Source organism: Chinchilla lanigera, unplaced genomic scaffold (genome assembly GCF_000276665.1).
Source record: "Chinchilla lanigera isolate Chin_1 unplaced genomic scaffold, ChiLan1.0 scaffold00073, whole genome shotgun sequence".
NCBI classification, from domain to species: domain Eukaryota; kingdom Metazoa; phylum Chordata; class Mammalia; order Rodentia; family Chinchillidae; genus Chinchilla; species Chinchilla lanigera.
The window spans coordinates 2,444,966-2,459,236 of NW_004955474.1; the positions used below are offsets into that span (position 1 = coordinate 2,444,966).

The 14,271-nt window shown below is 44.4% G+C and overlaps 1 pseudogene; it reads left to right on the plus strand.

Moving 5' to 3' along the window:
- The first annotated feature begins 11,570 nt into the window (after positions 1-11,570).
- Positions 11,571-13,392, plus strand: LOC102029507 (annotated as a pseudogene).
- Positions 13,393-14,271: the final 879 nt, after the last annotated feature.

Below are 14,271 nucleotides of genomic sequence, written 5' to 3' on the forward strand. Positions count from 1 at the left end.
ACTTCCTGAGTGAGAGCTTTTTTTTTTTTTTTTTTTTTTTTTTGGTACTAGGAATCAAACTCAGGACCTTGTGCTTGCCAGGCGGGTGCCTATGCCACTGAGCTATATCCCCAGCCCTAAATTTATCTTAAGACAGTTGAAAGAACAATGGAGTAGTTTCCGTATTTTAAGTCAGTAATTTTTGTTTCTTTTAATGAGCTTCATAAAAGTTGGTAACTATACCCTCATCAGAATTTATAGCTACAGAAAGAACTGAGAACTGGGGGTTTACTTCAAATAAAAACTACCATGTGTGGTAACATTGCTGCAAGGAAATATAAGAGTTGTTGAACATGCATCCGTAATTATGCACTCCTGTTCCTATTCTTCTGCCTTCTGTTTTTCCAATCAGAGTATCTGTTTCATTCATGTGTCAGTAGTCTTAATACGGCATCTTCTATACCATATTTCTCTCTTTTCTATTTTGATTGAACATATATAACAAAATTTGCCACTATCACCATTTTCAATGATAGAGTTCAGTAATGTTAAGAATATCCACCACATTGTGCAGCCACCGCCACTATTTTGAACTTGTTCCTTATCCCAGATGGATTTCCTAGGGTTTCCCATACCCAACCCTACCGGGTTAAATAACCCTTAATTATTGCGAGCTGATCAGGCCCACAATCTCCCAAGCGAGTGGACGGCGAAGGCTTAAATAAATGAGAAAATTAAAATGATCTCAGGGCTCCAGGAGGGACTAACTCTCTTACAGCTTCAGTATTCTCTGAGTTTAGACCAAGACTTCTCTGGACAGCCTGTATTTATTCAGTTTACAATCAAAGGAGAACGATACTCAAGAAAACACTCGAATCTGGGCAGGACTTTTCCAAGTAATACATCATGTTCATTTAGGAGAACTATGTTATCTCCAGGAAGACCTTCACAGCAGGAGTGAGATGCCTGGAGCTGCAGTCTCCTTGTAGTTAAGTGGGGTTGGAGCCAGGCGCTTCAGCTGTGGCCTTATCTTGTCCTTCCAGGCGTCACAGCTTCACAGGCCAATACAGGCCTCAGGGTGACCAGTGACTCACAGAGGTTCACTTACTATGAGTCCACTGCCCATCTTCAGACAAGGTGCCTAAGCTTCAGACAACTCACAAGTAAACACAGAAAGCCAGTTGGTTAATATTAAATCTAGCTCAGAGCCACTTAGTAGAGCTCTCCAACACAACCCCTTCCCATCCCAGCAGAAATTTGTCCCTCCATCCCCTCTGCAGGTAGTAACTACTGTTCTACTTTCCATCTCTCTGAATTGACTATTGCAGCTAGCTCTTATAAAAGCAATCAAATGCTATTTGCCTTCTTGTTCCTGTCTCTTTTCTTTTCTTTTTTTTTTTATCTTTTTGAGACAGGGTCTCCCTGTGCAGTTCAGGCTTGCCTTGAGCTCACTTTGTAGCCCAGCTTGGCCTCAAACTCACAAGGATCCTCCTGCCTCAGCCTCCCAAGTGTTGGGATTACAGGCGTGCGCCACATGTCTCTTTTCACTTAGCATGACACCCTCAGGATTCTTGAAGTATGTATCAGAATGGTATTTCTTTTTACAGCAGACTAATAGAGCGATCCTTTAAAGCTTAAACCAAATCACGTTACTTCCTTGTTGTTCACGTTACTTTTCTTTTCAGTGAATTCCTGCTGCATTTAGAATCAAACTCAAGTGTTTGCCATACCTTATAAGATCCCAAGTAGTCTGGCTTCTGCTCAGGTCCAGAACTTCCTTTTACAATGCCTTCTTCCTTGTTCACTGCCAGACATCAATCATGTCCCGTTCCACCACGTTCTCCTGTCCTTTTTCTCCTGCCGTTGCTGCCACAGCTGTTTTACCCAGGAGTAAACTTACAGCACCCGAACTCAGCTGCACGATGGATCTCTTTGTGCTGGGGCTTCTCTGAGGCCATGACTGCACACACTCACGGGAACCCCATCAGGCTGTCCTGGAGACCCCTGAGGGACCCAGAGGCCCTCTGCACAGCTCTGAGGTCCAAGGGTTTAGCATTCTATGGGCAGCCAGTATTTATTTACCTGTGGGCTAATGCTGTTGTCATGCATCCTTCAGGTGCAGCATTCTACTTCCTACATGGCTTATCAGAATTGTGAATCTCTATTGCCCACAGCAGAGTGACCATATCACCACCACACCCCGGGTTGTTGTTGTTGCCATCGTTGTTCCAGGACTAGGATTGAAATCAGAACCTTTGCACTGAGCTACATCCTCAGCTCTTTTTGCATTTTTTAAATTTTGTGATAGTCTTATTACTTGGTAAAATTTCCTGGGCTGGACTTGAGCTTGCAGTCCTCCTGCCTCAGCCTCCCAAAGTACTGGGATTACCGGCATGTATTGTCATTCCTGGCTCTTGCACTGGTTTTGAATGTGGTCCCTGTTTCATGGTTTACTCTTCCCCACTCACTGCCCTTGGATACTTCACAAACTCCCTGCATGCAAGCCCTGTGTTGGGCACTGTTTTCCTGCCGTGACCCAAGCTAAGGCACTTGGTACTGGAAGTCGTCGCTGAAGGAAACAGGGGACTTAGAGGGCTTTCACAAGGAAGAGGCAAGGTGGCAGCACTTAACCAAAGGGTCAGAACACATCAACAGCATCACAGGCAGCCAGGCCAGAGGGGATTGTTGGGGACCCACAGACAACCACAGCTGTGTCAGGTAGGTTGAAGGAGTCCTGGCAGAGCTGTGGATATAACTTGACTTGGGGGGAGAAAGACCTGATGTGCACAAGCTTGATGTCTGCAGCTGCTGTGGAGAGTTGGGACCCCTTACCATGTGCAGAGATGAGCCAGAGTCACTCATGGAAAGCTACCGCTGCCACCACAAACCTGTGTGACACACATTCCCCCAGTCCTTTCCCCCAAAGACCTATGACCACTTAACAGAATCACTATAACTAGGCCAAAGGGAATACCAGACTTTCTGATGGTCTCTGGAGGTAATAGCTGAGCTGACACAGACACCTGAGCACCTGAAAAACTGTCATGGCCCTCAGTTACAGGCCTCTAAACATGAGGTGAGGCCAGGTGTGGTGATGCACGCCTGTAATCCCAGCACTCAGGAGGCTGAGGCAGGAGGATCGTTGCAAGTTCAAGACTAGCTGGGCTGCAAAGTGAGCTCAAGGCCAGCCTGAACTGCATAGTGAGACCCTGTCTCAAAAAGACAAGAAAGAAAGAAAGAAAGAAAGAAAGAAAGAAAGAAAGAAAGAAAGAAAGAAAGAAAGAAAGAAAAAGAAAGAAAGATAGATGAGGTGAGGCATGGAAGCTTGGCCCAAGCCCAACTCCCAGTAGAGTCTTTGGGTCTCCAACCCACCTGTAGCTATTGCCTGGATCCTTGCAGAGTAATTGGGTTAGATACACTTTGAAGCTGACAAAACCCCCCAGTGGTTCCATGAGCTCAGGATATGACATTGTGAAAAGAAGGCCCAGTGAATCAAAAGCAGTACTCTGTGGGACTGCAAAAATTTGATAATGTAGGAGGCACGGCCCTCATCCTAGTCTTAGTCAATTCTCTCCTATTGCCCTTGCCAAAACCAGAGGGACTGCAGTACCTGCTGGCAGACAGACTCTTAGAATGCGCCAGGAAGTACCCCCAATCTTAGCTGCTCTGCCACTGTGGCAACTTGCACGGCTGTGGCACATGACGTGTAACTGTTGGCCTGGGGCATGATTTGTTTCCAGCCCTTACCACTTTGAGGAGGATGGAGAACAGTAAAGGGCACAAAGGAAAGGGCACAGTCCTGCTCCAGAGTTGTGTTGACGTGACTGTCCTTTCTCACAGGGATCTTACTTGACCTGACATCCTACAGAGCATTCCCCTGGTCCGCTATGTTCATGACATCACACTTCATGCACCCAGTAGGTGGCAAGTGGCATGCACACTGGGTGCCCTGGTGAGACAGAGAGTGTAGATAAACCCTATGGAAAGCTAGGGTGCTGTCATATCCATGAAGTTTTAAGACACCCACTAATCGGAGCTGTCCCTTCAAGGTAAAGGACAAGTTGTTGTGTCGCAGTAAAACCAGTATCAAACCAAATGGAAGACTTTGCACTGAGGGGTTAGAAGGCAACTTTTACTGTGCTAACCGGCTAGGAAACCCAGAGGTTCAAATCACCAGCCCAGAGTCAGGTTTGAGCTCAGTTTAAATATGGTTTGCAAGCGGGAAGTACAAAGCTGATAGTACATGACTACATGATTGGTTGCGTGGAATACAAGAACGACGTCGTATATTGTCACGTTTGTACAGGAACATTCTGGGAGGAAGGAAGTCTGAGAAGAGTAGAAGAGTTGAAGCGTCCTTGACTGGGCCAGTCTTCCCCAAACGTGACAGCCTTAAAGCCCCTGAAGCAAGTTTGAATCACTGCATATTTTTAAAACACAAGCTGGACACAGTTAGTTTGACCCACATATTTTTAAGGGGGAACATCTGGGCCTAGGCAGTCAAGGCCAGCTATATGACAGGCAGCGTGAGCGTAGTCACAGGTTATGAACTGATTTTTAACTTTTGTTATAATGTGCCTGCAAGTCTGTATTCTATAAGTGTGCCTTAGCAGTTGCATTTTATGTTGGCCGCCACAAGGAATGAGAGATGCGCACCACGGTGTGTTTGGATTTGGGGGATCACATAGACCCAAGTGTGGCTGGTGGGAAGGTGGCTTTGACACACGTATTGATTAACCCGGACATTGCCAGTTTTGAGTAGGTCATGGAGCAACAGAAGGATCTCAGTCAGTGACAGCAAACCTTTCAGAGACAAATGCCAACACTGCAACTAAACCTGAATATTGAAGTTTTAGTTTAGAAAAAAAAAAAAAAAACTCATATATTAACATATTTTGTCCTAAGCAAAAAACAACACACATAGCAGAGGTTCGCCACCACTGATCTAGGTCTAGACGATGCTGCGCTGAAGCCTGCCTGATGCTTGGCTCACAAAGTCCTGGCAGGTTCATTGGAGCAAGACTTCTGTGTGGTGGATAAGGAAGCCGTGTGGATTCTCTGGTGGCCTCTGCAGGAGGGTCTGGAGCGAAACCCCTCGGGCTGTGTCACAAGTCTACGTCTTTCTTGGCAAAGAACTATTTACCATCAGAAAATCAGTTCCTGGAGTGTTACTGAGCCCCAGTAAAAGCCAAGCAGCCATAAAAAATCAAGTGACAATTGGCCAAGGAAGCTGCATTAACTGTTATGTCATTCAAATAGCATTGAATACCTCAAGGAGGAAATTTGAAACAATCTCCAAATTTTACAGGATCACTAACTCTTCCTTGGTTAGTCCCTTGTCTATTCGTATGCATTTGCGTCAAAGAGATATTGTTCATGTCCACTGTTCATGAAGCTCAGCGTGAGCAGATTCCGCGCTGGGTTTCTGCAGAAAGCACAGCTGTGCGGATCGAGGACAGCTAGATTCAACGCACGCAGCATGGCCGGAAGAGAGCACATCAGGCAGAATGCTGCAAAAGAGAGCAGAGAGTTTGGATTTTATCATTTGTGTAACTACACAGAGTGACTTCAGCAGCACACTGATCAGATCTGATTTGTATTTTTGAAATACTCTGGCGACTGTGCAGGAAAACCGAGAGATGGAATGGGGGTGGTAAAGAGGGTGTGATGACCCCTTTACCTTTGCCTGAAGAGTACTTGTTAGGGGTGCTTGCGGCTGCAGCGTCCACCCCAAGATACCTCATGAATTACAGTCCTAACCTCACCCCCCAACCTTTGCCATGAAATATTGCACAATTATTATTATTTTCACATCACTCGAGTATATCCATAGTCTTGTTTTTTGTTTTTTTTTTTTGTTTTGTTTTGTTTTTCCCCGGTACCGGGAATTGAACTCACGACCTTGTGCTTGCCAGGCAGGAGCTGTGCCACTGAGCTAAATCCCCAGCCCCGCCATAGTCTTTATAAACAAAGGACGTTGTTTTATTTATAGCATTCTACTTTTAGCAGTGGTGTTTCCATCTACACAACACAGTACTTCTCAATCACTGAAAATTAAACAAGCGCTGGCAGTGAGCTGCACTTTTTTTTCTACATGAGAAATGTGGTTGAATGTGCTGATGAAGACAGAGATAGTGCATTTGGATACTGATGCCAATACCACAGAAGAGTGTCATGAGCCGGCTTCAGAACGGCCACTGGGGGGAAGAACCATTTTGAGCTGAAGGCATTTGAGGATATGCTTCTTTCAGCCTGTGGTCTGCCTCCAGAGCGAGCCAAATGAAACAGATGCTCTGCCAGGGAATTGGGTAACCAGGGGAGATTGACTCACCACCGGGGAGAGGCCAGCCCTGCACCTATCTTGGTCCATTTTCACTGCAGTAATATAATGGCACATATTGGGTGATTTGTAAAGAAGACATTCACGTCCTGCAGTTCTGGAGGCTGGGAGGTCCAGGTTCACGGCGTGGCCCAAGAGCGTCTAAGGGGCCTTCTCTGGTGTTCTGTGTGGAGGAAACCATCACACAGGAGACAGAGGAAGCCTCTTAGTGCAGGCTCTTACTCCAACCTCACGACCTCCTCCACTGGATCCCCCCACCCGCCTTCCAATACCATCCATGGCCTGTGAATAAAGTTTCCAGCACATGCATTTCAAGGGACACATTCTAAACAGACACGCAGCAAACTATCGTTTCTCCCACCCATTTTCCTAGGGTCCTGGTTATATTTCCCATTAATTGTCCTTCTCTCTGACTCCTTTCCCTATTAAAATGATAGGTAAGCCCCAAATTCTAACTGCCTCCTTTGGGTCCTTTTTCTGTGAAATTCCATACCTATGTGAATAAAAATCTCCTTTCTGTCAATAATCTTTTGTCAGTTTAATACATGGGCCACCAAATACTGACTTCAAAAGGTGAAATATAAATATTTCCCCTCTTCTACTGCTATCACGGTTGGGAAATAGTTCAAAAGTGTCCCAGAACCAGTTCCTCGGGGTCTGGAGGAGAGCCTTATGTTCCAGGACAGAAGAGTACTTCCTATTTTAAAATCAATCTTGATGAGTGAAACTCTGTATCATTTCTCAAGTTGTTTTAAAAAAATTTTTTGTTATCTTTACTGGTTTGATCCATCTTGCATTCTTACATCTGGTAATCTGAGCAACTTCGTGGAAGATAACAGTATGTAATATAACAACCATTGTTAATTTCCTGTCATCTTGTTTTGAAATTCTGTATCTTTTTTGTTGGTTTTGTGTTGTGTTTTTATCTTTGTGGTTGTTATTTCATTTTCTTTTCTCTTTAAAATAAAAAAACTAAGAAATAAAATAAAATCAACTACACCATGACGAAGAGAGGCTGGATGCAGAAGGCTGGGGTGTTACAGGCAGCTGGGTTAGATAGAAATACTAAAAATAGTATAGGCAGTCAAACAGGGCCAGGCCCTCAAGGGAGCCAGTGCAGATAAGATACCTTGCAACTGTAGGGGAGACAGGCACCTCCAGCTATGGACAAAAGGTTAAACACATGTGCCCACATACTTCCCTAGGGATGGACCTCAGGGATTGATATTCCAAACAGGTATCAAACACCTTGAAAAAGCCAGGAAGAGTCACTAACCCATACCCTACAGGAAAGGCCCCTATTTTGTATTTGTGCCTGCTTGCTGCCTGACTCGCTTCCCCATTCGATCCCAATTTAATCACTTTTACCTGAAACAATTATACCTGTAATCTTATTGGCTGACCATAGTCTTGCCCCACCTCATGCCCACCTTGGGAGTTCCCAAGTTTTCCACCTTAGACCTGCCTCACCTTGTGGTTTTGCTCTATACAAGTCCCTAGAAGAGACAGAGTCTTGGGCCACCTACTCGGGTCCCCTTCTGCCCCTCTCTTGGACAGAAGCGTTCTTTCCTTCAATAAATATATTCTGCTCTTAACCTCCGTTGTTCCTAAAATTCATTCTTCGACTTTAGAGAACACGAGCTCCTCCCAGATATCTTTCAGGTTGGGAGTTTTTTCCCCTTGCACGGTGCCCATCTGCACCGTGCAAGAGCCCAGCGGAGGGGCTGGGGATTTAGCTCAGCGGCACAGCGCCTGCCCGGCAAGTGCAAGGTCTTGAGTTCGATTCCCGGTACCGGGGGGGGGGGAAAAAAAAAAGACCCCGGGGGACCAGGAAGTTGGTGGAAGACCGAGCAGGGGCTCTGCGAGGTCCACACCGGCCCAGGGCAGTCGTCAGCAGCATGAACTCAGGGAATGCAAGCGGATCAACCTCTTTGCGAGTTGGGAGGCTGTAAACAAGAAGGCTGATTTAGGAAAAAGCACAGTGTTGGGAACATCAGGCTAATGACGCCAACTCAGTGGTAGGAAAGACGCTGAATTAGGCAGAGGGCTCTAATCTCCCGGACTGCAAACGTAGGACAAGAACCCTGAATGCTGTTTTATTTACTCCCCCATTCGCCCCTAGGTTCTAATCAGTGTCACTGCAGCCCTGAGAGGAAAACAAAGATAACAAAGGTGGAGATTGCAGGGAGGCTCTGGCCGGCCTTCCGGTCGTTGTAGCTGCAGGAGGCTTTCTCAGAGCCGCACAATAGCAGAAAGTTAAACTCCACAGAGGCAGCGCAAGGCTTTGGTGCAGAGTGTAAGCACGGATCTCCTTCAAATCCTGGATGTTTTGAACATTCTGTATAGTGAAGTCCTTAGATAAAATATCCAGATTTAAATTCTAGTCTCAGGTGGCAGAAAAAATTTCCTTTATGCAGCATCTTATCCAATTCTGACTTAATGACTTTATAACCTCATCACAGAATCTACTTTTTTCAGAGCACACCTTTAGATAATTCCTTTACAAGGTGTTTCCTTCCTCACGAGTTTATAGATCAGACCTTTCTGAAAACGTCTGCAATTGTGGTTGAATTATTCTTTAAAATTTTACACTTTTGTGCCTGTTTCATCCTTTCTTTGATTCAATCAACATAGTCTCTTCCTCTTTAAAATAAATGCAGAACACTGAATTAAGTTTGATATTCTAGGTTAGTGAAAATCTTGCTATTCTAGGCTGGTCTTGAATACTTACTATGTAGCCTGGGTTTGCCTTAAACTCAGTGATTCTCCTGCATCAGCCTCCCAAGTGCTGGGATGATAGGCACATGCCACCATAGATGTCTGATAATTCACAAAGAATCAAGGGAATAAAAGTTCAGTTATATTCTAAAATACTACTCAAAGGGCTGGGGATTTAGCTCAGCGGCACAGCGCCTACCTGGCAAGCGCAAGGTTGTGAGTTCGATTCCCCGTACCGGAAAAAAGAAAAAAAATACTACTCAAACGTTACTTGCTGTCCCATAATTAAGCAATTTATTATAATATCAGTCCTTAGTCATTTACACTACAAAAAAATCACAATATAAAAGCTGAAGACTGAAGCAAAGATGTGATCCTGGGGCTGGGGATTTAGCTCAGCGGCACAGCGCCTGCCTGGCAAGCGCAACGTCGTGAGTTCGATTCCCGGTACCGGAAAAAAATAAACAAACAAACAAACAAAAAAAAAGACGTGATCCTGAGGTACCTGCAGCATCAAGTGTGATTATAAAACAAAATGAGTTTTCAACAAACTTGCTAGAAAGTACACATCCTTTTCCAAGGAAAAGATACACTGTATGCAGCAGTTATGTTGCCCGGGCCATAAACAAGGAAACGTCTGAGCCCCAGTGAGCTTTAGAAAAGTAATTCACAAGTGAATGTTAAAACAGACCATAGGCCACGGGTGGAACAGAGGTCTGCATAAGGAGGGTAGCACGAGTTCCAGGGCAGTGTATAATTTCCTAAAAAGTACATCAAACCTTAATATGCTTGATTATTATTAATAACAATACCCCAAGACTTTTTTTTTTGAGCTGGAGTCTCGCTATGCAGTTCAGGCTGGACTTGATCTCACTCTGTAGCCCAGGGTGGTCTCAATCTCCCAATCCTCCTGCCTCAGCCTCCTGAGTACTGGGATTATAGATGGGTGTGTGCCACAATGCCCCGCACCCCAAGACATTTAAACATGAAATATACTTAGTTTTTGTTCATTCTTCTCAAACAATATTTTAAAAAAGGCATAAATTTGAAACAAAACATTTTAATCAAAATCTCCACGAGTAGTAGTGTGGTGGTACACATCTGTAATTCCAGCTACTTGGGAGATTGAGGCAGGAAAATCTAAAGTTCAAGGCTGGCATGGACAGCTTAGCAAGACCCTATCTCAGAAGAAAATGTCTGAAGGGCTGAGGTGTAGCTCAGGGATAAAGCACTTGCCTACACGTGGGAGGTTGAGATGATTTTTAACAGATTTGAACAAGCCAGGCTGATGCCAAAGAAAGTGTTAAAGGATGACTTTCTCACTGTCGTATGATCTTGTTACTTCAGCCAATTTTAATAAAAATAATACAGTATTATAAGTCAGGTTTTTTAAGCAATTATATCTCTACTACATCTTTTTTTGTTTGCTTTTGTTTTTTTCCAGTACTGGGAATTGAACTCACCACCTCGTGCTTGCCAGGCAGGTGCTGTGCTGCTGAGCTAAATCCCCCGCCCCTCTACTACATCTTTTTACACACGTTGAGATGCATAATGCTAAAACTGCTTGCTGATTGGAGTGATACGTGAGCCTGCACTGTTCTTTATTTTGATACTCTCAGCATTAGAGCTCTGAGCACACTGTCACTTGTGATAAAGAAAATTCTTCATCACAGATTTTAAATTTCTGTAGATGCGGTTTCATGTATTGATTTTCTAAGATGTGTCACTTAAACATAGCCCTCATTTGGAAAAGTTCCATCCAAGCCCATGTTTCAGAAAGGGCCTTCATATTATTTCTTAGATGCCAAATAAAGATCCAGTGAAAAGACCTCTATTGTGGGGGCCTCCTGGAAAACCTGGGCAGCTTCCACACTCACTGACACCAACGCGGACCCTGGACCACACAGGCTCATTTGACCTGTTGTATGGAAATCAGAGCACAGGGAGGCTTGGCAGGGAGGACTGAAGCCTGCGGAAAACTGGCCACTCTCCCAAATGTGTGTTGGATATTTGCCTATAGATCGCCTCTGCATTTCCTACCAGTTGCTTGGTCAGGAAAGTTTTTGCTTATTTTTTAACGTTTTCTTCAGATTCTAAAATCACTGAGAAGAGGGGTGCTTAGGAAGGCCAAGAACATCCATTTGTACTGTGCTTTCTCATTAGTCTGTTCGAATCCTGTAACATCTTTTTGCACCCCCAACCCCCGCAAAAGAGCACAGCAAGTTCACTGCCCAAGTGAGAACCTGGCAGAGCACACCGTGGGGTGGGAATTTGCTGATTTCATATTGTTCCATTGTATGAATGCAACACTATCCATTCTACTTTGATGGACATACAAGTAGTTTCCAGTTTTGGACTAATATGAGTGTATTCTAGAGAAAAGTCTTCAGACATCTTTGCTGTATTAACGCTGAGTGACTGTCAGTGGCCTCAGACTCTTGAGGAGGTGCTGTCACACAAAACAGTGTCTAGTGGAGAAGACAAGAAAGAGAGGAAAGGATTGGAAAAAGAAGCTAAAATACTATAGAGAACCATGATCTCAATGCGATTTTTTGCCAAAGATGACAGCCATGGTATGGTGAAACATTCAACCACCTATCCATCTCCAGGGGAACTTGAATCTATTCAAACATGGTGTCTGCTGTTGAGTGTGCTCTTAAACAAGTCTTGGCGTGGTTGGATGAAACAAATGAAGACACCAAATCAGAGGACGAGACAGACGGGAAAAAAGATGAAGCTGTAGAACTCTATTCCAAGGACAAAGGTGGCCGGACATCGCGTGGTGGAATGAGGATTGGCCCGGTTGCAAAAGGCTTGCTGATTAAGGGTGATGTGGACTTGGAACTGGTTTTAATGTGCACAGCCAAACCCACAGAGACCTTGTTGAATACAGTCAGAGATTATCTTCCTATTGAGATTCAGAAACTCACAGAAGAGAAATACTAAGTGGAACAACGTAGAGATGAGGCATCTCTTAGGAATGCAGAAGAACCATGCTAACTTTGAAGGTGATACTCACTTCTCCTCTAGTTAGGGGCGAATTGGAGAAGAAAGATGGAGAAAATGTCGCTATTAAAGATCCTCCGGACTTACTGGACAGGCAGAAATGCCTCCAAGTCTTGGTGTCTCTCCAACACGCCAAATAGTTTCAGACAAGGGCAAATAGATTAAAATCATGTGTAACTGTTCTTTGCGTTCTATGTGATTTGCACAACAGAGTCCTGAGACGCGTGATGGGGTGTTCGGCCTCTGGAATACTTCCTGTGGGCCCTGGTCTTCGTGATCCTTGTGGGCGAGCCCCAACAGAGGCTCTGAGCTATGTGACTGAGCAGCGAAAAGAAGACATCACCCACAGTGCACACCATGCACTCAGACTGTCAACCTTTGGCCAGATTTATGAAGTATTGGAGATGGACCCTCTTCCAAACCGTCAGCCCTTTCAGAAGTACTTCTGGTCAATTACTGATAAAGAAGGTGCTGGCTCTTCAGTTCTAAACAGACCATTTGAAGATGAATTAGGAGGTGAGAAAAATCCTAAAAAGAAGATGAAACGAAACTGAGAGAAGATCAACAAACCTTATGAATGTACTAGTGAGGCTCAATCTGATCAGACCTGGCCTTCAGTACCAGCTCTTGTGTCAGGCTGGCCCTGTCCACGCTCCGGTCTTCACAGTGTCTGTGGATGTGGATGGCACACCGTACAAAGCCTCAGCGCCATCCTAGAAAACTGCAGCACTTCATGGAGCCGTGAAGGTGTCACAGGCAATGGGATGCCCAACAGGCTTTGATGCAGATACTGAATGTATGAAGCAAAAATGAAGCAGTGTCTTCAAACTCAAGCAATAATACTGGAAGTACTACAACCGAAACGTCCAGTACCTTAGAAGGAAGAACTCAGGACCCTGTCCTCACAGCAAGTGGCAAAAATCCTATAATGGAGCTCAGTGAAAAAAGATGAGGTCTAAGTGTGAACTCATTCCAGAGACCGGTGGAAGCCAGGACAGCACTTTGTAATGGAGGTGGAAGTAGACGGACAGAGATTCAGAGGCACAGGTCCAAATAAAAAATGGCAAAGGCAAGTGCAGCTTTAGCTGTTGTGGAGAAGCTGTTTTCTGGATCCAATGCAGCAAATAATAAGAAAAAAAGATTATTCTTCAGGCAAAAGGTGTTGTGGATACAACTGGGTCTGCCGCAGTCCAGGCGGATTGAGGCAGAGGGAGCTTTTGCAGGGCTACAGCTGCTTCTGGCTGCAAAGCTCCAGGCTATGGACCACCATGCGGTTACAGCACAGCTGCCCTTGACTCTGATTTGCCCAAGAGAATAGTTTTATTACCCATTACAAAATTCCCAGCATATCCTGTTCCTCACTACTCATTCTTTTGTTTTGTTTTGTTATTTTGAGACAAGGTCTCACTGTGCAGTTCAGGCTGGACTTGAGTTCACTTTGTAGCCCAGGTTGGTCTCGGACTCGTAACAATCCTCCTGCCTCAGCCTCCTGAGTGCTGGGATGACAGGTGTGCGTTATCATCCGTGGCTCTACTACTCATTCTTTTAGCAAATGACAGAAGCTTATTCCTTTTGAACAACAGTACAGTGCAATACAGAATGTTAAAGGAAAAACCTTCCTATCCTGCTCTCTTTGAACACATGCTTGATCAAAATTCTTTGTAAAGAACATCTTTCCTACATTTTGATTTTAACAAATGCAAATTTAATTCTCTAAAGCTTGAAAATAGACCCAAAAAAATGAAACAAACAAATTTTTAAAAAAGGAAACCAGTTCTGTGAAACTGTACCTCATTTCTGGAAAATCATTTATACCAGCTCTTACGTTCTGGGGAAATAAAAGTCTAACAGTTCAAAGTTTCATTTTAAGAGGTATCAGATTATGTAACATTAAATTTGTGAAGGAGGCAGAGTTTCAAACATTGATCACATATAAATGGCTTTACTGTAAAACAACCAAACAAACAAACAAACAAAAACAAAGCACAGCATTCACAAGAGTGACCTTGGTATGAGTCCTGGATTCCCACATTATGAACCGTGGGACACGGGGCAACGCACTTGTCTGCACCTCCGTTTTCAAATCTGCACAGCAAGGATAGAGTCAACAGATGAAATTACACAAATATCATTTAAAGCTCCCAACTGGCTCCTCCTTTCAATTCTAGAATTGGGGAAAACCTTCTGTAAAATAGATTGCCTGACCTGATAAGCTGAGCAAGGAGGTT